General features: G+C 34.6%; 1 long non-coding RNA gene across 2 annotated transcripts; it reads left to right on the plus strand.

The window, feature by feature from the left end:
* Positions 1–1838: 1838 nt before the first annotated feature.
* On the plus strand, positions 1839–22984 carry LOC100806120 (uncharacterized). Of its 2 annotated transcripts, XR_414008.4 has the most exons (4): positions 1914–2124; positions 2191–2282; positions 3375–3986; positions 22639–22984. It is a non-coding gene; the product is annotated as an uncharacterized lncRNA (long non-coding RNA). The 2 variants fall into 2 exon arrangements; XR_136472.5 differs by lacking the exon at positions 22639–22984 and having other exon boundaries at positions 1839–2124; positions 3375–3723.
* Positions 22985–23203: the final 219 nt, after the last annotated feature.

Below are 23203 nucleotides of genomic sequence, written 5' to 3' on the forward strand. Positions count from 1 at the left end.
AACATAATTCTGTTTTATAAAATGATTATGAAAAAATAACAAAAATGTATTTCTGTTGTTCTTTTTGTCTGTTTGTGTTTGGATATTTTGGTTTGGTTTGTGTTTTGGAAACTGTGTCCTTCAAGTGGACGTCATGTGTTCTCGCTTCCATTTCTGACGTGGGGATGGCCTAGTCATATCTGTGACTTTTATTCCCTCAACATAATCCGTAATCTACCCTCTATTTGCATCAATTTTTTATTTGTGTTGGATCTAGTAATTGTGATTGGTGTGTTTGTCTTTGTGCCATTGAGTTGTGTGCTACTAAAAGTGAATTTGGTTGAATTATTGATGAATGAATGAATGGATAGACGTGATGGTGGTTTTCAGTTAATCATATTTTGAATGATTTCTAAAACAATTTTTTTACGATTTTTAATCGTTAGAAAAAAATTTGCCACAATCTACCGGTCACATCTTTATTTAACAAAGAGACTTAATGGCATGGACTAAAAATCAAATAGAAAAATAATTTATGGATCAAGATCACTCAAACTTTAGTTGAGGGATCACTACAAGAAAAATGACTTATGCCTACGGACATCTTTTGCCTACAAACATGAATTAGTGTAAGTAAAACTCAAAATACTTCTACCTTCAATTGATTAATGTAGGTAAAATTCAATGACTTGTACCTACCATTATTTGGTGTAGGTAAAATTCAATGACTTGTACCTACCATTATTTGGTGTAGGTAAATTCATTAAAACTAAAAAAAAAAAATTCTTCTTATAACTACTTTGTATAGGTAAAACTCCATAAAACTTATGCATAATGTCGATTAGTGTAGGTAAAACTCAAAAGAACTATTACCTACAAAAACCTAGTGTAGGAAAAAGTCTATAAAACATATACCTACAACTACGTGATGTATAAAACTTCATAAAACTTGTACCCACAGTCGGTTGGTGTATGTATAACTTCAAAAGTCTTATATCTACAATTATTTGGTGTAGGTAAAACTAAAATAATTATACACCATCAAATGCTATCCAATCATATAATAAGTTCCATCATCATCAAATGATTTAGTAAAGTGCATGACCTAAGTTTCTACAATACATATTTTATTAATAAGATTTTTAGAATATTTCAGTCATATTTAAAAATATATATACCAAGAATAATTAACTTTATACACACACTAGTTACCGAATAAAAGATTTGTGAAAGACAACACTTGCATAAAAATTTCTCCTCTAAACTAATTGCTTGTAGGACCTCTCCCACTACTAAAACCAATATAATTAATTCGCATTAGAAATTTATATTGGCATACAATTTTGTCAAAACATAATTATACTTCTTGTTTCACAAACTTATGGTGATCTGGTATGGCTACCCACTGATGAATATTGTTTTTTTTCCCTTAGCATCCAGTTTGAACAACTTTTCCCATTTCATACAAACAACCCTAGTATTGCATGCCAACATATGGTATAGTGTTGTACATGTAACATCTCTGATTTTCAATTTCTCACACTACAATATTTCATGCGGTAACACTTCACTGAATATCCTTATTGGTCAGAATCCTTCGTAGGTAATTTTTTTCGAGACCTTGAAAATCAACTCTGTCTGTTTATAAGATTAATGACTAACTCCACAAACCAAGACAAAACTTTTCATTATGTTTTGTCTTCACTTACACGCTATTTAGGAAATTTTCTAGAAGCTTACACATTCCATTACTACTTCAAATCAAATACGCTTAGTTATGAAATTATTAAGTGATGAACTACTAAAAAATATATGCATCTTTATTGATATAAATAGTACTAATTAAATTGTTTTACGTCATCCTCAATTTTAGAGTCTCATACCTCCACCCTTTGAATTTCTGATATGATTTGTGAGGGTGTTACAGTGCATGCATGTATGCTATTTAATTTAATAATATGCAAACACAAACAATTATAAAATTATAAAAATAACACCCCGATTTCCACTTCGAATCAGTTCACGCTGTCAAACTCTACAACAACATCAAGGAGCGCTCGAGTGCCCAGGGGAATTCACCTTTGCCGATTTCGTCACGCCGGATCCTCATCGAACCAACGCTCTTCTCAATTTTGGTGCCTATAGGTTAGTCTTTTAACTTCTCCTTCGCTTAATTAAGAGAAAACCTAATTGTGGTGTTTTCGATCTCAGGGACGCCAGGTTGAACTGTCTTGGAAATTGAGGACGAAGTGAATGCGATAGAGGCGCAACGAACAGAGTTGGAGGAGAATAGGATGTTGCAGGTTTGTATTGGAATCTCAATCTCAATTTCAAACTCGTTATGTGGTTTTAACTGAGCCTTTGTTTTGCTGAGTGCTTTATCCAGGTGGAATTGAGAGATGGAATTGATATTGTTTGTTTTATCCACATGTTATTCACAGAAGTTGTTTTAGCTTTTATGACTACAATTAGAAATGAGAATAGACAGTTCCACTTACCTGGTTTTTTTTCCTGCAAAGATCTATAGGGAAATTTTGATGGACTGAAATACTAGTATACTAGTGTACACACACACTATCAGTTTGAAGGGGATTTTTCTTCATTATTCAAGAAAATGCTTGTCTATGCTTGACAAAAAAATTACAATTTGAAATACTTTTGGGGGTTAAATTAAAAATCTAATCCCTACGTTTGATGCTACTTTTCATTTTTGTTCCTATATGGAAAAACATTTTATTTCTACATGAAAAGTCGATTACAAATTGTTTTATCATTTGCCAATGTTATAAAGCTATTAGATTTAGTCCTTGTGCTTGCTAATATTTTTTTATTTTGTTCCTACACGAAACAGATATATACTTTGTTTTGATCCTTGCATGAGAGAGAGAGAGATTTCATCCATACACTTGTTGTTAAATCTAAGTATTTGGTAAATTTCCCATCGTGTCGTTTCTTGTTTTTGTAATTCTACTGATATACTTGATCAAGCCTTATTTTTTTCTTGGATGACAAAGTAGTAGAAGGGTTTAGCCTTTCCATTTGAAATTATGAGCAACTGCTTGCTTTTGTATAGCCATAACCCTAGCTTTTGTTTTAAGGACTAAGGACATTAGTATTCAGTATTCACTTGTGTAGGAATTTGGAAATGATTGTTGCTTGCTTACTATTACTAAAGTAGGGGATGACTGTATTGACTTATGTAGGCCTTGGCAATAATAGTGTTTTTTTTGTCAGTAGAAGACTATTGAACCATATTAGATACTCTTTTTCCCATAATAGAAGACTTATTCAGCCCAATTGGAACTTCATTATGGTTTGAAAATTTTATTAAATCATTAACTGAAATTGGTCGCATTTATATTAATAATTTATATATTACTTATTTTAATGCATAGGATGATGAGAAAGGGAAATCATAGATGGTGCTTGAAATTATTGGCTGACAAAAAACAAGTGGTTGCAACATGCCTGAGAATATACATGATGAAATGAGGCCTAATTTATTGATGCGACACATATGGTGGTTGATCTGTTCCATTTCCATGTACATTTTCTAAAACTTAGTTAAATAATCTTACTATAAACTGTATACTAAAATTTAAAGAGAGGGGGAAAGTGATGCCTATCTCTGTTAATATATAATCAGGCTAAAGCTTTTTGCAGTTCCATGGAGGAAAGCAATGTCCTTGACTCTTATCTGGCATAATAATATATTAAATAAAGGAGGATGAAACGTATCCTGTATAGGTTCTTTGGTTTTCTTATTTCCCTTAAATCAATGACAGCTTGTTATTTTACTTTTAATTTACTTTTAAAATAGATTGATGAATGTGTATTGTTATTTTGTTAATATAGAACATTAGGTAGAGCACTGAGTTACATTAACAATAACTGAGACGACAAATTAATCAAGACCAGCTTGGTGACAAACCAACTCTTGATATCATTGAAGAATTAAAAGCACTTGGTGGAGATATTGTTGTACCAGAAAGTTATACAAAAACCTGGTACTTTATTTTTTCTTTCTGTTTTTACTACCATTTGCAATTTATTTGGTACCTGCATTTCTGTCTGTAGTTCATAGCATATATTATGTTCAGATTTTTTTTAGTACTATGGAATTGTTTGCAGGATAATTTTCGTGAAATTAATTCAAAAATAGCTTCCAAGTTCCACATTGTTAATTAGCTACTATGTATCTTGTCACAGACTTAAGTGCCTAACTTTTTTGTTTTTACACTGTTAATTTGACAAAATGGATAGTATACATGGATGTTTTTGTTATACTAAGCACAAAAATTGATAATTCCTTTGAAATATTTAGATGCAAAGAAGTGTGATTTGAAATAGTTTACTAGTCGAAGCATTTGTTTACAAAATAAATGAATAAATAGAATTTAATTCCATAGGATTGCTCTAAATTTGAATAATTAATTCCCTTTTTCTTTCTGTTACTTTCCCCCCCATTTTGGAGACCAGTATTAATTAGAATATAAGTCATAAATGAGGAAAATGGCTTGTTGATAAAACTAAATTAGAAATAGATCGAGTCTACTGATAATTATCGTACCAAGTCTACTATCATTCATTCTGACAGCATCAATAGTTATAGGATTGCAAAATTATATCTGTTGTACTTGCTGGCCTCTATATCTCTAGTTTATTGTGGGGTTTTATTGTGTGTCATGGTTTAATGGAAATGCCATTGGTTTTTGGTTTTATTTACCTAAATTGTCGTTTTCTCTAAGGCCTTCGTAATGATTGTAATGCTATCATAAGCTCGTAATGCATCTGACCCTGATTTAGAGCTTGCTGTTTTAGCATGCTCAAATTTGAAATTTTCCTGCAAATGAGTAAAAGCAACAAAATTTGTAAACCCGTATCCATATGTCCAATTGGTTCGATTTTATTTTATATGATATGATATGGGTAGAGGCACCCCGTTTAAGTTCACAACTTGACGGCAAATCTAGGAACGATTTTTTGGATGTTGACTTTGAGGAACAACTAAAAGCATTTAGAAGGTACACCTTACTTACACTTCTTTCTAATTAAATTAACCCAATAAATCTTAATTTGTTCTCAATTACACTACTCAGGTCAACACTTGAGTAGAAAAAGACAGAAGAGGTTTGGTTTTTGCTTTTGGAGATTTTCTTCCATTAAGAAAGTATGTGTGAGAGTTTTATTTCATGTTAGATTCAATTTATAGGTCAAATGTAATCCAATCATGATATAGTAACTAAATTATCATTTAGGTCGTCTCCTAAGGAATAAAGAAAAGATTTCATGTAATTATTTAATTAAGAATTAGATTTTTATATTTTTGTTGTGTGATTGTCACAAAATAAATAATATAAAATAAATTACAATAAAAATTAAATGATAATAAAATAATTAAGTAAAGATAGAAATATTAGAGTTGGATGGTGACGTTGATCTTGATGAATGAATGTCTAGGTTTGAACTTGAAATTCGTTTGATCTACTGTAACTTCACAATTCTCTACTTATCTTTCTTACTCATTCCTAATTTATGAATGTATTCTATCCCAACTCTTGCATGGTTGCAAATTTTAAACTACTTGCGTGATATGGTAATTCCTTGGACATACCGACATAAGTAATCAATATTAATACTAGAGTTGGATGATGATGCCAATCTTGATGAATGAATGTCTAGGTTTGAACTTGAAATTCGTTCAATCCACTGTAACTTCACAATTCTATACTCATCTTTCTTGTAAATCTTCAATTCACTAATGTATTCTACCCCAACTTCCCCATGGTCGTAAATTCTAAATTACTTGCCTAATACCCAATCCCTTGGGCATACCGGCATAAACTATCAATATTAACGATCGAGAATTAGTAAGGCTTAACCATAATTATTCTAACCCTAGAGATAATCTCAATTAAGTACTTGATTCATGTTCGGGTTTCAACAAGGCTCGTCAAAGTGCAAGTCAATTCCTGAGTTCATTTATTAGATGACCAATCAAATGAAAGCATAAGTACAAAAAAAAATAAAGAACTTAAGATGAAGTATTGAATTGATAGAATTAAAGCGAAACAAGGTTCATCCTTTCCTCTCCTAGGTGGAAGGAATTGTACTCATAAAAATACTGCAATGAAACCTAGAGTGTCTAATGAAATAATAGAGGCGTCTAATAGGTGAAAGTCTAAAACATAATTCTAAGAATTGTTCGGGTTTTTTACACGTTACAATGAATGCCTAATCTCTTATTTATAGAATTGTAGTTAGGTTTAATAAGAAGATAATAACAAGAAATTAAAAACAAATAATATCTCTAATTAATTCAAGTAATTATCTTCTTCTTCCGTTGATTTATTCTTGAAAAATATATTGCTCTTGATTTTCCTAGCTTTTATTTTTAATTTTTGTAATTTCTTCTTCTAGAACTTTTTGCTGATTTTGACTCTCTGGGGCTCTGGCTAGAATGACTTGTTTTTGCTGAAAAACTATAAAAAATCCATTAAAAATAATTAAAACATAAAATTCTACCTAAGACAAAGTAAAAATTAAATTTAAAGCTAATTTGATTCAAAACAAGGCTTAAAATTAATTAAAATGTCAACTAAATGTCACAAAATACATATGAAAATCCGATAAATTTGACGTTTATCAGTATGCTTGCACATTTAAATCAGATAATATATCTCAAGTTTTTATAATAATAATTTCATTATGCTTCAGTTTTGGTCTTTGCCACCAACAATATATGCCACATATGTATTCTAGAATAGATAAACATCAAAAGTAATGCCTAATAAATTATAATGAACGAAATTTAAATGGAGCGAAACTATAAGAAACCAAATTTAACGACTAGCTAATAAATACAGGAACAAGATCATAAAATCCTTGTAAGTAACGAAAATTAGATATGCTAATTATGTTGATAGCCTTAGGCAATTAAAATTTATGCTAAAACATGATATGTCCAGGTTTTGCACAAGTATAAGAGATACATCTATCTATTTGGATGGTGTTCAATGAAATAGACAATGTTAAAACATTATTGACTGATATCGACCAAAAAAACCCTAGGCGACATTGATTAAAATAATCTCAGTCAAAAAATAATCCCGGTTGACGTCGACCAAAATAAACTTTTGTCGACTGTCAACTGAAAAATAGTCTCGTTTGACATCAATCATAAGAAACCCTAACTAACGTCAATAAAAAAAATAGTCTCTATCAATGTTGATCGAAGAAATCATCAATCAACATCAACCAAAAAAACTCTAGATGACATTGACAAAAAAATAGTTCTGACCAACATTGTTTTGGAGGAATGCTATAAAATTTGAAAATCCAATAAAATTCAATAAGATATTCAATCCATATCCAAATAATTGGATTGAATTTAAAATCCAAAAAAATTGGATTAGGATGTAAAACCAATCCATTAAAATGGATTTAAAGTGGTTTTGGATATGGACAATTATGGATTAATTTTATATAATTGGATTTTTTGTATACCCCCTACTTATCACTGTCTATAAAAGCATAAAGTTGTTGGTACAACATCTACCCATCAGTCATTGGATTTGATAAACTGGTTCATCAGTTTGATGGAGTTGGAATTAAGAAAATATCTTAAACATATCAATGCAACCTAAAAAAAATATGAGGTGTGCCAATGAGACAGTATAAATTTGAAACCTATAGAAAAGCCCCAATGTATAACAATTAATGGCCAAATGTGAGCAAGCCTAGTAGAAACAATGCAACCAAGAAAGTGAGCAAGCCTATTAAGGTCCAACTAACCTATTTTAGTTTCATGAGGCTTTCCAATCTACTCTTCAGCATCCAATGTCACTTTTTCCTGAGAGGAAAAAGATGACATGATATAAATCGAGACTTGGGGTCATTCCTAATTTATACAAGTGCCTACATAAATTGGCACAATACCTACATAAATAAATAACTATTTACACAGAAAATCATACCAATGGTTACAAAGGTCTTGAACTTCTTTGGCAATGTAGGCTTAGAGCTCTACTTGTCGAGTAAGGGCATGATCAAGTGCTTAAAGGGAAAAAAATGCTAATATGGTATACTAATTAGCGCCCACATCTATATACAACAAGATGCTTTTATAATTTATTATTCTTAATATGATGATGTTAGGAACAAAATGAGAGCCTAGAGTTTGAGGACTAGGGGCCTTCGAGAATGGAAGGAAGAGGGAAATAATGTATTATTTCATCTGTTGCTTTTATTACAAGAATTCACAACTATATATAAGCATCACATAAGGATGCTGCCAAAATAGAAAAACAAAAAAGGGAAATCAGAATAGCGCAATGAATATCCAATAACAGAATGGGAATATTCCTACTACAATCCGACAAGCATCAGACAGAATCTCTTTCCTCGCCACTAACGTGTTTCCAGCTCGACAACATCTAACAGGATCTGTTAAATGTAATCCGTTAGATGTTTGGGAGCGATGATCCTTCGTTTGGGCTTGGAATTAGTGGTCATGTCGAACGGGTGGTGGATAGTGCTGGTAGCATGAGGCTGATGGTGCGCAACCCTATCATCCCCTCCAACTTCAAAGAACACCTTGTCCTCAAGGTGCTATGTCTCCTTCAAGTGATCCCAGGCTTCCTAAGTAGTATCGTCTGGAGAGAGACCCTTCCACTGAACTAAAACCAGTAATTTGGGTTCCCCTGAAAAGTAGTCCCAACGAGTATTAAGAATTGCGAGAGGAATGATCAAAGGTTGGTTTTCAATGATTTTTGGTGGCAATTCCATGACAAGTTTCGGGGAGGAGGAATGAAAAGGTTTGAGAAGAGAACAATGGAAAACAGGGTGAATACGAGAACCTTCAGGAAGCTAAAGCTTATAGGCGACCTCACCAATCTTCTGTGAAACCTGGAATGGCCCATAAAAATGTTTAGCTAATTCAGAATAAGGTTCTCCAGTGGTTGATGTTTGTCTGTGTGGACAAAGTTTGACTAGGATCCAATCTCCAATCTTGAAGTTAACATATCGACAATGAATGTTGGTGAACTGCTTCATTGTTTCCTGCGATTTGAGCAACTTTTTCTGCAAACTAGCTAAGATAGCATCACAATTCACCATGAATTCATCAATTGCATCTATACTTGATGATCCTGAAAGTTATTGAGGAATGTTAAGTGGTTTCTTGCCAAAAGTTATTTCATAGGGCAAAAATCCCGTGTTGGAATGTTTCAATGTATTATAAGACCACTAAGCCCACATCAAGTATCGACCCCAAGAAGAAGGTTGTTTATGCATGAATGCCTAAAGATATTGCTCAATGACACGATTCAAGACTTTGGACTTCCCATCTATTTGTGGGTGGTAGGTGGAACTCATTTGAAGTTCACTGCCACTCATCCTGAACAACTCTTGTCGGAAGTTGCTAATAAATAATAGGTCATGATCCGATACCATACTTCAAGGCATTCCATAAATCTTGCCGACGATCTCCATGAACAAAAGGGCGACAGAGTGAGCAATGTAATGTGAAGGAAGCATTCCTAGATGGATGCCCTTCAAGAATTGATCTACGATTACTAATATTGTGGTATGCCCTCTATAAGCTAGTAATCCCATGATGAAGTGTAGAGAAAAGTCCTCCTAAGGCCGGCAAAGAACAGGTAAGAAAGTTTTCCTTGACCTTAGTTAAAGTCTTGGTGATCCCCATATGTTTGCCAGTGGGGGTCACATGAAATTCCCTAAGCAACATGGGAATGAAACAAAATCCTCAAGGCAACCATATTCGACCTTTTTGTAATATCAACCCTTGTACCATAACGCAATCGGGATGCTTGTCCGAATTGTTTGTAATCGCATCCTGTCGGGCAATAAATTCTGGGTTAACTAATAACTCCTATTTTAATTCCCTCAAGATAGTGAAGTTGGGTAATGACAACATAAGGAATTTTTCGATGGAGGGTTTCAACATATGAGATAAAGCATCTGCATTGGAGTTCAATTTACTTGACCTGAATTGGATGGTGTAATTGTATCCAATCAACTGCGCCAAGCACATTTGCTATTAAGGAGTTTGAATGACTTGCGTCATTAACTCCTTAAGGCTCCAGCGGTCAGTTAAAATGGTGAAGTGATGGCCAAGCAAGTATTGCCACCATTTTTTAACCGTAATGGTGATGGCGGCTAGTTCCCTGATATAAGTGGAAGAGTGAAGGAGCTTAGGACAAAAGGGTTTACTAAAGAAGGCAATTGGGTGACCCCGTTGGGAAAGGACGACGCCCATTCCAACCCCAGACACATTAGTTTCTGTTAGTGCTTAGCTTTACTTAGTTTTAAAAGATTGGCTAAAATTTTGTTAAAACATAAGCACTTAGACAATGAAGGAAAGCTGGAGTTGCTGCACATGATGTCTAACATTATGTCAAGGAATCAGATTGGGCTGCACAATGCACAAGGCAAGATAAAATGTCAAATGAAGAATTGAAGCTGCAGGATCCACGATGTCGGATACAATGTCCAGGACATCCTGCCCGAAAATACTGGACACATAAATCTGTTATATCTTTAACAGATTAATGTGTAGTCAGCAACAGATTAGGAGCTCTATCTTTAGGAACGAATTAAAAGATAATTAAAGATTGAATTACAAACTTGAATAGTTTCGTTCAGAGATTAGAGATTGAAGATAAAAACTAAAAGATAAAACTTTATCTTTTAGATCTTTAAGTGCAGATTTTTCAGGAGAATGATAGAGCTTATCCAGCGCAAGTTGTTGCAGCCCAGATACGTACACTGCTATATAAACATGAAGGCTGCACGGGTTTTTTAATCAAGTCAGAGATTGAAGAGTTATTTTGTGAGTTTTGTGACTTGAGTGTTTTGTGAGCCACCTTGATGTTACCCTAACATCAAGTGTTGGACCTGAGTGTGTAGAGTTGATCTCTATTGTTCAGAGAGCAATCTCTGGTGTGTCTTTGATTTGTTTGTAAACACGGGTGAGTGATTGAGAGGGAGTGAGAGGGGTTCTCATATCTAAGAGTGGCTCTTAGGTAGAAGTTGCATGGGTAGTGGTTAGGTGAGAAGGTTGTATACAGTGGCTGTTAGATCTTCGAACTAATACTATTTCAGTGGATTTCCTCCCTGGCTTGGTAGCCCCCAGATGTAGGTGACGTTGCACCGAACTGGGTTAACAATTCTCTTGTGTTATTTACTTGTTTAATCTGTTCATACTGTCATATACAATCTGCATGTTCTGAAGCGCGATGTCGTGACATCCTGTACGACATCTGTCCTCAGTATCAGAATTTCAGTTTCGACCACGAAGGGCAACGTGAAATCCGACAATAGAAGAATTGGAGCTGCACTAATATCATTCTTAAGTGCATCGAAAGCAAGCTGAGCTTGAGGTGTCCAGTCTAAGTGTTCTTTGGTCAGTAGCTGAGTAAGAGGGGCAACCATTGATGCATATCCCTCGATGAACCGTCTGTAGAAGACAGATAAGCCTAAGAAACCATGTAGGGCCTTGGCAGAATAAGGAACAGACCATTGCCAGATTTCTTGAACCTTCTTTTATAGAGGTTCCACTCCTCGTTCGAAAACCAAATGGCCTAAGTATTTAACCTGGTTCTAAGAGAATGAACATTTTGGAAAGCTTAAGGAAGAACTTGCATTCCATTAATATCTGAAAGGTGAGTTCCAAATTGACATATGTTCCGTGAAGGTCCTGCTATAGATCAAGATATCGTCAAAAAATATAATGATAAGTAAGGGTAGAAAATACTAGTCATGGTGGCATGAAAGGATGACGACGCATTGCACAAGTCAAAAGGCATGATGAGGAACTAATAATGGCCATGGTGAGTTATGAAAGCGATTTTGTAGGCATCTACTTCGTTCATCAAGATTTAATGATATCCTTACAGTAAATCCAGTTTAGAGAACAACCACACACCACCCAGTTCATCCAGTAATTCATCAATGATGGGTATTGGAAATCGATCTCTTACCGTAATGGCGTTGAGGGTACGGTAGTCAACATAAAACCGCCATGTTCCATCTCTTTTCTTTACTAGTATCACGGACGATGAGAACGGGTTGGTATTGGGATGAATGAGACCTTTCTGAAGCATGGATTCAACTTGCTTCTCGATTTCCTGCTTTTGAAAGTATGGATATTGGTAGGGATAGACATTTACCGACTTAGAATTTGGAAGAAGATGAATGGCATGGTTTGTGGGTCGTGATGGGGATAAATCAGTTGGGTTCTGGAAGAGTTCCGAAAATTGGTGGGTAAAGGAGGCTATCTTTGGGTAGTGGTGGGAAGGTATCATGGTTTTGGTTGAAGAGAGCTCTAGAGGAATGACCCTAATATGGAAAAAACCACTGGCGTCATCCGTTCGAACTAGTCATCGCAGTTGGGGTGGGGTGATGAGATGGAGTCCAATGTCACTATTACCTTTAAGTTCAATGATCTTTTTGACGTGCATGAACTTCATTATCAGATCATTATAATCTGTGAGCATTGGGCCAAGAGATTTAGGCCACCGAGCTCCTAAAACCAAATCCGTTCCACACAATGGTAGGACATGAAGGTCGATGGTGAAACTTTGATTTTGTATATGGACGAGAACTTCCTCACAAAGCTGGCGACACTCAATTTGGTTCCCATTTCCTACCATGACTCTAAGTGGGTTAGTGAGTGTGGTTTGCAAGCCCAGTGATTGTGCCAACTTTTCCTGGACGAAGTTATGAGTGCTCCCCCCATCAATCAAGATAACCTCCTTATAGTCGAAAATGTAACCCAATAAATGCAGGGTCTCTAACGCTAGATGGCCTACGAGGCATGGAGACTGATTGGAGTGTAAGGGTCAAGGGAATCCTGGAGGTTGAAAGGTGGTTCCATAGGTTGTTGTTCGTTTGGATGACCGTCCTCGTCATCTGCGATCAGAATAAAAAACTTTGAAGAATATCAGTGACTACGACTAAACGTTTCATCACAATTGAAACATAGTCCTTTTTTCCTTCGAACAACAATTTCCTCCGGTGATAAACATTTTAGTGGCAATGAAGGTGGTTTCAGAGGAGTAGGGAGCAGAGGTTGGGTAGGAGGTGAGGGAACAAGAAAGGAATGTTGTGGTGAGGGTGAAGGAGGCGGAAGTGGTCGACCTCGAAAGGAACGACAGTGATCCTGAAGCTCCTCTTCTTGGAGTCGTGCGAGCATTGATGCCTGAACCATGGTCAGAGGTTGTAGGGCCTGGACCTCACGGCGAATATTCGAAGCCAAGTTGGAAAGGAAACAAATAAGTAAGAACGAAGGTGGAAGGCCAATGATATGATTGGCTAGCGTCTCAAATTGCGACAAATAATCATTTATCGTTCCTCGTTGTGTTAGCTTAAACATTATGCCCTTGGGATCATCATACTGAGATGGAGCAAATCTGGCCTCCAAGGCCTGAAGGAAGCCTGACCAAGAGGAAATGAGGTCGTTCCTGGTCATCCACTGGAGCTAGGCCAAGACTGGTCCCTCCATATACAACGAGGCAATAGTAAGCCTCTCATGCTCTGGCGTGGTGTGATACTTAAAGAGTTGAGTTATATTAAAGATCCAATCGGAAGGATTATACCCATCAAAATGAGGTAAGTCCAGTTTCAGGAGATGAAAGTGGGAAGAAGGTGGTACAAGTTCAGGTTTGGCAGAAGAAGTTGGAGAATGCTTGTTGGACTCAAGAAGGATGATTTTTTTGAAGAAGCTCATCCAGTTTTGAGGTCACATGGTTCTGGGTCGTGATTAAATTTAGCTGGTTAGAGGTAAGCTTGGAAATAGCATCCTCAATACGGTCCATGTTGGATTTTAAACGAGTGGATTCCGCCATTGATGCTCAATGAAAGCACCAATGTTAGGAACAACATGAGAGCCTAGAGTTTGAGGACTAGGGGCCTCCGGGAATGGAAGGAAGAAGGAAATAGAGTATTATTTCAAGTTCTGCTTTCATTACACGGATTCATAACTATATATAAGCATCACATAAGGATGCTGCCAAAATAGAAAAACAGAAAATGGAAATCAGAATAACGTAAGGAACATCCAATAACAAAATGGGAATATTCCTACTACAATCCGACAAGCATCCGACATAATCTTTTTCCTTGCCACTGACGTGCTGCCAGCTCGACAACATCTGACAGGATTCGTTAAACGTAATCCTTTAGATGTTTGGGAGCGGTGATCCTTTGTTTGGGCTTGGAATTGGTGGTTGCATGGAATGGATGGTGATTGGTGCTGGTAGCGTGAGGTTGATCGTGCACAATCCTATCAGATGACATTCAAGTATCAAGGAAAACCAATGATATCTTTTTGGTAGTAGTAAACTCTTGTTCCAGCGTACTAACTCTGAGGGCCATATCTAGGAATTTTGGGGCCTTAGGTGAAAATTAAGACAAGGGCCTATGCTTTTTTTTTTTTTGGAAAGAAGACAAGGGCCTATGTTATAATGTTAATATAGACTAATAATTTTTTTGTTATTTTTTTGGCTTTTTGAGCTGCAAAATTATTTATTAAAGTTTTATAACCAAGTAACTCTAACATGCCACTCTCAATAGATAACATATCTAATCCATTCAATCAATCTTGTAGCATGGTTGATCTTAAATATGATTTAATCAATTTTAATTTTGAAAAGCTTTTTTCAGCGGTCGCTACAGTTACAGGTAATGTTAATAGTATCCTATAAGCAATGTATGTATTTGGAAAAGAACCTAACCTTTTTATAAAGTTCAATATTTTTAATGGTGTGTTAATTTCATTTGTTAGAACTTCTTTCAATAACCTTAATTCTGAAAACAAATCAAGACCATCAATATCAGAATGGTTTTCAAAACTCAAAATCTTTTCAAGATTGATGCAAGATTTTTTCAATTCATCTTTACTCAAAGTTTTAAATTTATTTGAATTAAATAAAAATCCAAACATGTTTTCATATTCTAAAAATTGTTCAAATCGGCTCTCAATAGAAGAAATAAACTGATCTAATATATACAAAAAATAATCAACGCCAAAAGAATCTTCAGTAGAATGAGTTATCTCATCACTAACAATGTCATCAAAATGTTTTTTCCTATGAATCTTACGTTTTTCATTGAACTTAGGCTCTATATCAATTTCAATAGTCATTTCTTTGGTGGGTTCTAATGCAAATGCAAAACCATTTTCCCAGTAAATTTTCAAATAAGTTATAAGGCCTCTTAAGTGATCTATATAGCAACATCTATATGTATATATTTAGATTGCATGATCTTACTTATAGAATTCACAACAAAAAGTATATTATACCAAATATTCATTCACGATAAAAATTCAAAATTCTCCATCTCATAAGTTGCTAAACATATGGCTTCACTCTTTATCTTAGGATCTTCACTAGTTTTCGATAATTGAACAAGTGCGTCCCTTATTTTTGGTGCTTGAAACTTTATGGCTTTCAAACTTTCAATTCTACATTCCCATCTAGATTGAGATAGTAATTTAACTAAAAACTTAAGATACATTTTCTTGTAAGATTTTCCACCGTTTGGTCGAAGAAGTAAACAAAGAATAAATGCGTTGCAAAACTCCAAAAAAAGAAATAGCTCTTAGTACATGAATTGGCCATATCACCTAGAACTAAATTCAAATTATGACAACCACAAGGAGTATAATATGCTCTAGGGTTTATGTCCAACAATCTCTTTTGTACTCCTTGATTTTTATCTTTCATATTAGACCTGTTATCATACCCTTGTCCCCTTATATCATTAATATCAAGGTCATATTTTTTTAATACTCGAGTAAGTTCCTCAAAAAGACCTTTTCCTGTTGTGTCATTGACTTGTAAAATCTCTAAAAAGTATTCTTCTATTTTGACGGGACAACTGAAAGTATCAACACACCTCAAAATAAGAATCATGTGCTCTTGATGACTTACAACCAGAGTACAATCAAGAATGATAGAAAAATATTTTACATCTTTAATTTTTTTAGTATAATATTTTTTATTTGAGAAGCTAACAATTCTATAAGTTCATTATGTATAGTCTTACCCAATTAATGATTATGAAGGTCACAATTTTTTATACGCTTAACATGTTCTTGCATAATTGGATCAAATTATGCTAACAACTCAATCAAACTCAAAAAGTTTCCATTGTCTTTTTGGTATATTTTGTCATTTGTCCCACGAAAAGCTAAATTGTTTTTAGAAAGATATTTAATTATAGTTATAATCCTTACCAAAATCTTCTCCCAATGTTCCTTCTCCTTGTTAATTTGTTCTTGGATCTCCTTATCAATTGTATTTTTCTTTCTCAATCTTATTTCTAATTCGATCCATTTATACATATTAGTTACATGTTCATAACTTGTTTTGTGACTCTTAAGCTTGGAACCAATATTTTTCCAATCTCTAGTACCTTCATTAATTAATTGATTAGCAATACAAGCACTACTTTTTGAGCAAAACAATTTACACTTTATCTAAATCCTTTGAATACACTAGCCATCTTCGATCATATTTTTCTCCATTTGGCATTACTTTTTGGTAGTAAAATGAAGAAAAATGTCTATTATTTTCATCTTTTTATCATTATATCTATTTGGACCATTCTCAACAATTAAATCTATGAAGTTTCCATCAATATTTTTCCATTGTCTTGGATCATAAATATTTTTAGAAGCTTCATTTGATGTACTATTGAGCTCCTTATTTGTTTCTAAACTATTTTCTTGTAAATTTTCATTATTCTCTTGTTCTTGACTAGGATTAGGACTATTCATATTGTTAAGATTTTCTACTTCTTGAATGTTTTCATTATCAGTATTTTGCTTTACCGTATTAATATTAGTTAGAATTTTTAGAGGAGAATTTTCTGTCATATTTGTATGTGTTGAACTAGTTGTAACATCCTTTTTATGAATAATAACAAATTTATGAAGAGCACCTTGTGGAGATTGAATCAATTTTTCAAAACCAAATGCATACTTTATGTTTGACATATTTTACTGATACACTAGAAAAATTATTTTAAAATTAAAAGAAGATAATAATGAAACAATAAAACCTGAAAAGTGAAAAATTAAATCTGTGAACAAAAATTTCTTTAAGCTATGACTATGCACCGTCACATCTACGAGTATCCAAAATCCGAACCGTAATGACAATCACTTTGCTTGCACCTACAACGATAAACAATAAAAAAAAAGAGATGTAACAATTGTAATTTGTAAATATTCATTCAATTTAATTTCAATTCAATCAATTGCTTTATAAATTAAAATGCAAAGTAAATGAGTGAAATGATCAAACCTGTTGAGAATTTGACATGCTAGCAATGTTTATGAGTATCTTCTTCTTGTCACTTAGAGATGAAGTAATGGAGTTGGTCACTTGATGTGGGGTATACCAATTCACAAATTAGAATATGATTATACGAAAGTTGAAAAGTCAAATAATTGCTTAAATGTAGTAATAGAGAACTGAGAATAAAGAGAATGAGAATGAGAGAGACTAGAGAGAAAACAGAGGTTGATCCAAAAATGACTTTTTTTTTGTCAAAAGAAAATTAAATTACATTAATGTTGGAACTATATAAGTAGCCAATAGAGATTATATGTTCAGCTGCCGAGAAATTTACTTAGTCACACTTGAATGACTTTTCATTTGCTGAAAAACTAAAAAATTGGATTGTGGACTTTTAAAAAATAATTTATATTAATAATACTACTATTAACAAAATTTGGAGACCTTATAAATTTGGAGACTCTAGACCATGACCTTAGATGCTTGTCGAATGTCCGGCCATGCTAACTCTGTTTAAAGTATTATTCAAGAATTCTAACATTTCAAACGTATGACAGGTTTCACAGTGAGGGCATTCACCTTCTCTTTTAGTTTAGCCACATATGTGATCATTAATGGAAATGGCAGGTGCCTTCATTATAAAAGAAATACCTGAATTAAACTCTTATTAATCACAACTCAAATCAATTTACAGTAAACTCTTATTTTATGACTTCTATGCCTCTTATTAATCACCTGAAAGTGATATTAAAGGGAATGATACGTCTAGAGCCGAAAATACGTACTTTAATAACATTACATCATCATCGTGTTGTGTCCTTTTACACACACACTCTCGCTTTTTCTGTCTCCAAATCTATTAGAATTCTATGTTTTCCATTTGCCACCTCTCTTCTCTCTCCCCTAATGAGTTGAATACTTAACTTGGTTTCTCTATTATTAATTACTATTGTATACTATCACACATATTGGTCATAGCTTTTTTTGGTTGCTGCTCCACCAAAAGCTTTTACTACAGCATTCCCTCTCCATATGAATCACGACATTCTGTTCAATAGCCCAACCTTATTGTACTTGCACTCACTGTAACCACATCCTCACCTTCAACCACCATGTTGGTAAGCCTAAACAAATATTAAGTTCATGTTTGGATAATTAACCATTATTCGAATTATAAAGAATCTAATGGTAAGGGAATGACATCTTAGCAATGGCTCTGTCAAAAATGAGATCACTAACTAAAACACTAGCACTAGCCGTCCCTGTCCAGATTTTGGGCAGTATATATCTCTAATTGAATATGCTATCCAACAAAGCCACAACCTTGTCTAGATTTGTGCATACCAGATTTATGTATCACAGGTATAATAACATTAAATAGTAAAGCATACCAGATTTGTGCAGATTAGAAAAATTTATATGCTCCACGTATCCATTCTCCTTGGTGCTTAACAGTCCAGAGTGTGTATATGTGTGTCTTAGAGTGGGAACTAAATAGCTTCCTGTTATGAAATGGCGAGAATACAAATATTACTTATCTAAAACTATGTCATTCAAATCATACTACATCTAAATTGTAACACCCAAAAGTCCAACCCATAAAATGGGAAAAAATGTAATTAATAAGAAAAAATTTAATTATTTCTAATAAAAAAAATGTATCTTGAGTAATTGCATGTAATTAGTAAAGTAATAGTATAATTAAGGGAAAAAATGGGAAGTATAAAAAATTAGTAGTTTCTTAATAATGGTTAAGTAGAAAAGTATACAAAAATCAAGTATGAGAATATACGTATAATTATTCTTGTGCAAGTATTTTCTTGTAATTTTATCTTTGTGTTTCTTGGTTGAGTGAATTGTCCATAGGGTGTGGTTTAATTAATGTTAGATTATATAATTGTTTGCGATCGAATTGATCATGGACGGTGATTTGATTGGACATCACAATGCTAATTTATTTATTCTTTTGTGAGTGGAGTGTTTTCTTAAGAATAAGGTTGCTTGTGATTAATTGTCGGTAAGTGTTGCCGGTAAATTTTTTTGCTGGAGATATTTTGTTGTGATTTAATCCTTTTAAGAAAAAGAATAAATTGATTGTTGGAATTTATTTAATTTATGAAGTACTGAGTTTTATAAAAACTTATTTGATTAGATTTAATTCTTAAAGTTAGTAAAAAAATATTTTTGGTCGCGAGAAAAATATTTTTTCACAGTGCAGGGTTACATTGTGTAAAGTAATTACACAATGTAAATCCTTTTTCCCACAATCATTGCAAATCTCTACTCATCAATAAGGAGGAAGGACTGATCATGCATGCCAAACACTCCCTCAATCACCTCTTTATACACTCAAAAACTCAACCCCTCCCCTACACTTTAACCCACTCACTTCATTTTCTTTTCAAATCAAGCTTAAGTGCACAAGTGAAAGAGCTCTCTTCTCTCACCTTCTTTAGCTGACCAAGAAGAAAACCGAAAACCTCTCATCTTCCCCCTCTCAAGCACACCACTTGTGAATCACCAAAGAGGAAGGAGGAGTCATCCAAAATTCTGCACAACGTCTTGTGTAGTGCTTGCACCCTCATCCTTTCTTTATTTTCGTGTGAACTGAACCATGTGGTAAGAGTTCTTTTTTATGAACTCAGCCCCCATGGTTGCCTTTGGGAAGCTAACAATTCTATTGCATTGCATGTACAAAAATTGGGTTTTTAAAGGGTCTTCTCAAACTGTTTTGCAAAGTTGAAAACTTTTCACTTGCATGCATGTCTTCTCTTATTTTTTTTAGTTTCATGCTTCGGAAGGGATCCTAGTACAAAGGAGACTCTGTTCAATTTTTTAAGGATTTATAAAGCAAGATTAGATTTTCGACAATGGGCAATGAGAAGGGTGAGGCTGACTGTAAGGCTTTGTCCTCTGGACCAATCTCAAGGTTTTGAGCCTAGAATAAAATCTATCCGTTGGATTTTCATGAAACTTATTTTGTTTTACTCCAGACACAATATGAAACAACTTTCATGTTGAAGCCCTTGATATATGAGAGCATTTTGAGGCCAATCCATGACATGAAATTTGACTATCTTGTGTGCATTGAGTGTCTAGCAGTGCTCGGGTTTTTGTAATTTTTGACTTCCGCGGATGTCACCATAACAAAAGGGTCACTTTTAATGAAAATAGAGAAGAACTTCTTTCCAGCCGTGTGAATAAAAAAATATTTATCTCATCTTCCAAAGCCAAATAGATATATTGTAGGAAAGTCAGTTTTTAGGTATGGGAAAAGTGTTAGAAAGAAAATTTTACCAGGAGCAACACAAGATGAATTTTTGTGTAATTTTTACCTTGCTAAAAAAAGAGCTCTGTTAGCTTCACACTGTGAAAATCATAAGTCTTTTTGGTTTTGGGAAGAGGTAGAAATTTGCAAATCTTTGAACTATGTCCAAATTGAAGTGCTTTCTGTCTTGCTACTTGTAGAATTTTTATGGTTTTTTTAGATTTTTGCTAATGAAGTATTTTAGCTTGTTAGAAAGATAACAAGATTTCATTTAATGCTGTATGAAAATTTTTTAATGGTAAAATTGTTTGCAAAATTTTACAGGGGCTTGGATATGTCTATTTTATAAAAGCTAGGGTTTTTAATGCATGTCACTTTATGTATTGAATTACTTAAATTTTGGCTGAGTGTTGATGTGCTACCTTGTTGATTTTTTTTCTAAGTGTTGTGGGATGAATTGGATGATTTCCATATGGGCCATGATCTGTTTGTTTATGATTGAAAGACTTGGGAGTGTGAATCCTAGACATTTATAATTGCGGAATGTGTTGCTTTACTTTTGGAGACCAGGAGGTGTGACTAGGGTAACTGTTGCATGTGATATTTTGTGTGTGACCCTATTGAATGGCAACCGAGAGTTGTAATGATTTGTGTGTTAGACCTATGTGTGGTGGTTACAAGTGTCGACTAGGACCTCGCTCTAGTGGCATGGTGCATCTTGAAAGACATGCACCTTTGTGTGATTGATGTAGGGACTCAGGCATAAGTCTCAGTGTGGACTAGAACCCCATTCTAGTGGGCATTGTGTGCATTGAATGATGTGCAACATTGTGTGATGGATTACAAGAACTTAGGCACAAGTACTCATGTGACTAGGTTTCTTTCCAAAGAGAGTAATGCACTTGAGAAACATGCAAGCGAGTGTAAATATGTGGTGAACTGCAAAATGTGCAACTTGAAGAGAGTCGCGTGGGCTGTTTTGTGTAACACCCTGATCAAATCACATCAAAATGTGAGGGATCTAGAGGCTATGTAGGTATGAAACTATAGAATTGAGCATGACTTAAAAGAATTAATTGATACTACCTATATCAACAAGATACATATACTTTTTGGTAGCCCATCACTTAAAAACTTCATAGATAAACGTGTTTGGCTTGGAGTAGTTATGGGATGAGTGATCTTCTCGGAAGTTTCCCAAAAAGTGTGTGAGTGAGGACAAAGTACTTTGAAAAGTCTTGTGTTGGTTTGTGTGGTCAGCCATTGATCATGGAAGCAGGCAGAGCTGATTTTCGAGGTCTCGAAAAGGCTACCTATGAAGTGTTCTGACCGGTGGAGGGTTCTGACCAACGAGCAGTTGAGTGAAGTGTCACCGTGTAAATTGTTGCAGTGTGAGAGCTGTCGAGAAGTCAATAATTACGAGTGTCACATTTTGATTGTGTCGATGTTTATGAAGTAACGTTGATGGAAGTAAAGGTCAAATGGTAGTGTCACCTAGAGTGATCAAGGGGATATGGGTCCTCGAGACTATATGATTATGGAGCAAGTCCATGCACCGGTTCCATGTTGTGCGGTGCCAAAAGCAGCAAAACCCTATTGCGAAAGGAAGGACGCTTTGAATATGGAGATTCATTGAGGAAACCCTCCTCAGAGTTGTTGGATGACCATGAATGGTACCTAAGAAATGATAGTAGGATGTTAATTGTCCTTGGGGGTGAGGCGTCGAGTTGTGATTGATGTCACCGAGCCAGCTTGGCAATCCTGAGTGACTACGAGCAATTTTTAGTTGGTAAGAGTTTGCCATTATACCATGATATAAAGGTGTACTCCCAACAGTCATCCAAAACCAAGTTGTGTAAGACCATCGAGTTCTGAGAGTTCTAATGATAGTTGGCCAGTAAGAAACATATGTTGAGATATTAAGAGAGATCTTTCCGATGTGAGTGAAATCTGGTAGATAATCACATCGTCGTGTTTGATAAATTGTATGTGTTTGTTCTTGTTAAGTCCTTTTGTGTTTGGCTGACGAAGCGGAAAGACTCACTTCTTACGTTTTTATTTTAGGATCATATAAAGGGCAAAGAGTCGACGCTTCATCTAGATAATGAGTGCACTTGGGGGCGGCGGATACCCAACGTGACCAGAGGTGTGGATCACTTCCTTGGGTATCCCAGTTATGCACGAATGCCTACTGACTTATACTTTTGTGTAGTTTCTACATTGGATTGGGTGTTAGAGATGATTGCTCTAAAGTCTAGGGCCCTTCATTTTATATGTATTTGGTATGGGTAGGCCTAGACTTTAGTACTTTTTCTCAAGTGTATATTCAGTCATCTACTTTTTTCTTATGTACAGTTGTACTGAGGTTGTGCTCGTTACTATACTCAAGGAAAACACTTATGTGCACGCATACACACGCATACACACAAACACACATGCACACACATTATGAACTTCAGATATGTTATTGCTACACTTCTTTTTGAGCATGTGTATAAGTACTTTATTGATTACGCGAGGTTGTCCTTAGAAACTAACTAATGAAAGTTTTAAATTTTTTTACTAAAATTCCCGTTCACGCTTTCTCAATTGTATGTGACTGGAAAAATCAAATGGATTAATACGCTTT

This window comes from Glycine max, chromosome 4 (assembly GCF_000004515.6).
Source record: "Glycine max cultivar Williams 82 chromosome 4, Glycine_max_v4.0, whole genome shotgun sequence".
Lineage (NCBI taxonomy): Eukaryota > Viridiplantae > Streptophyta > Magnoliopsida > Fabales > Fabaceae > Glycine > Glycine max.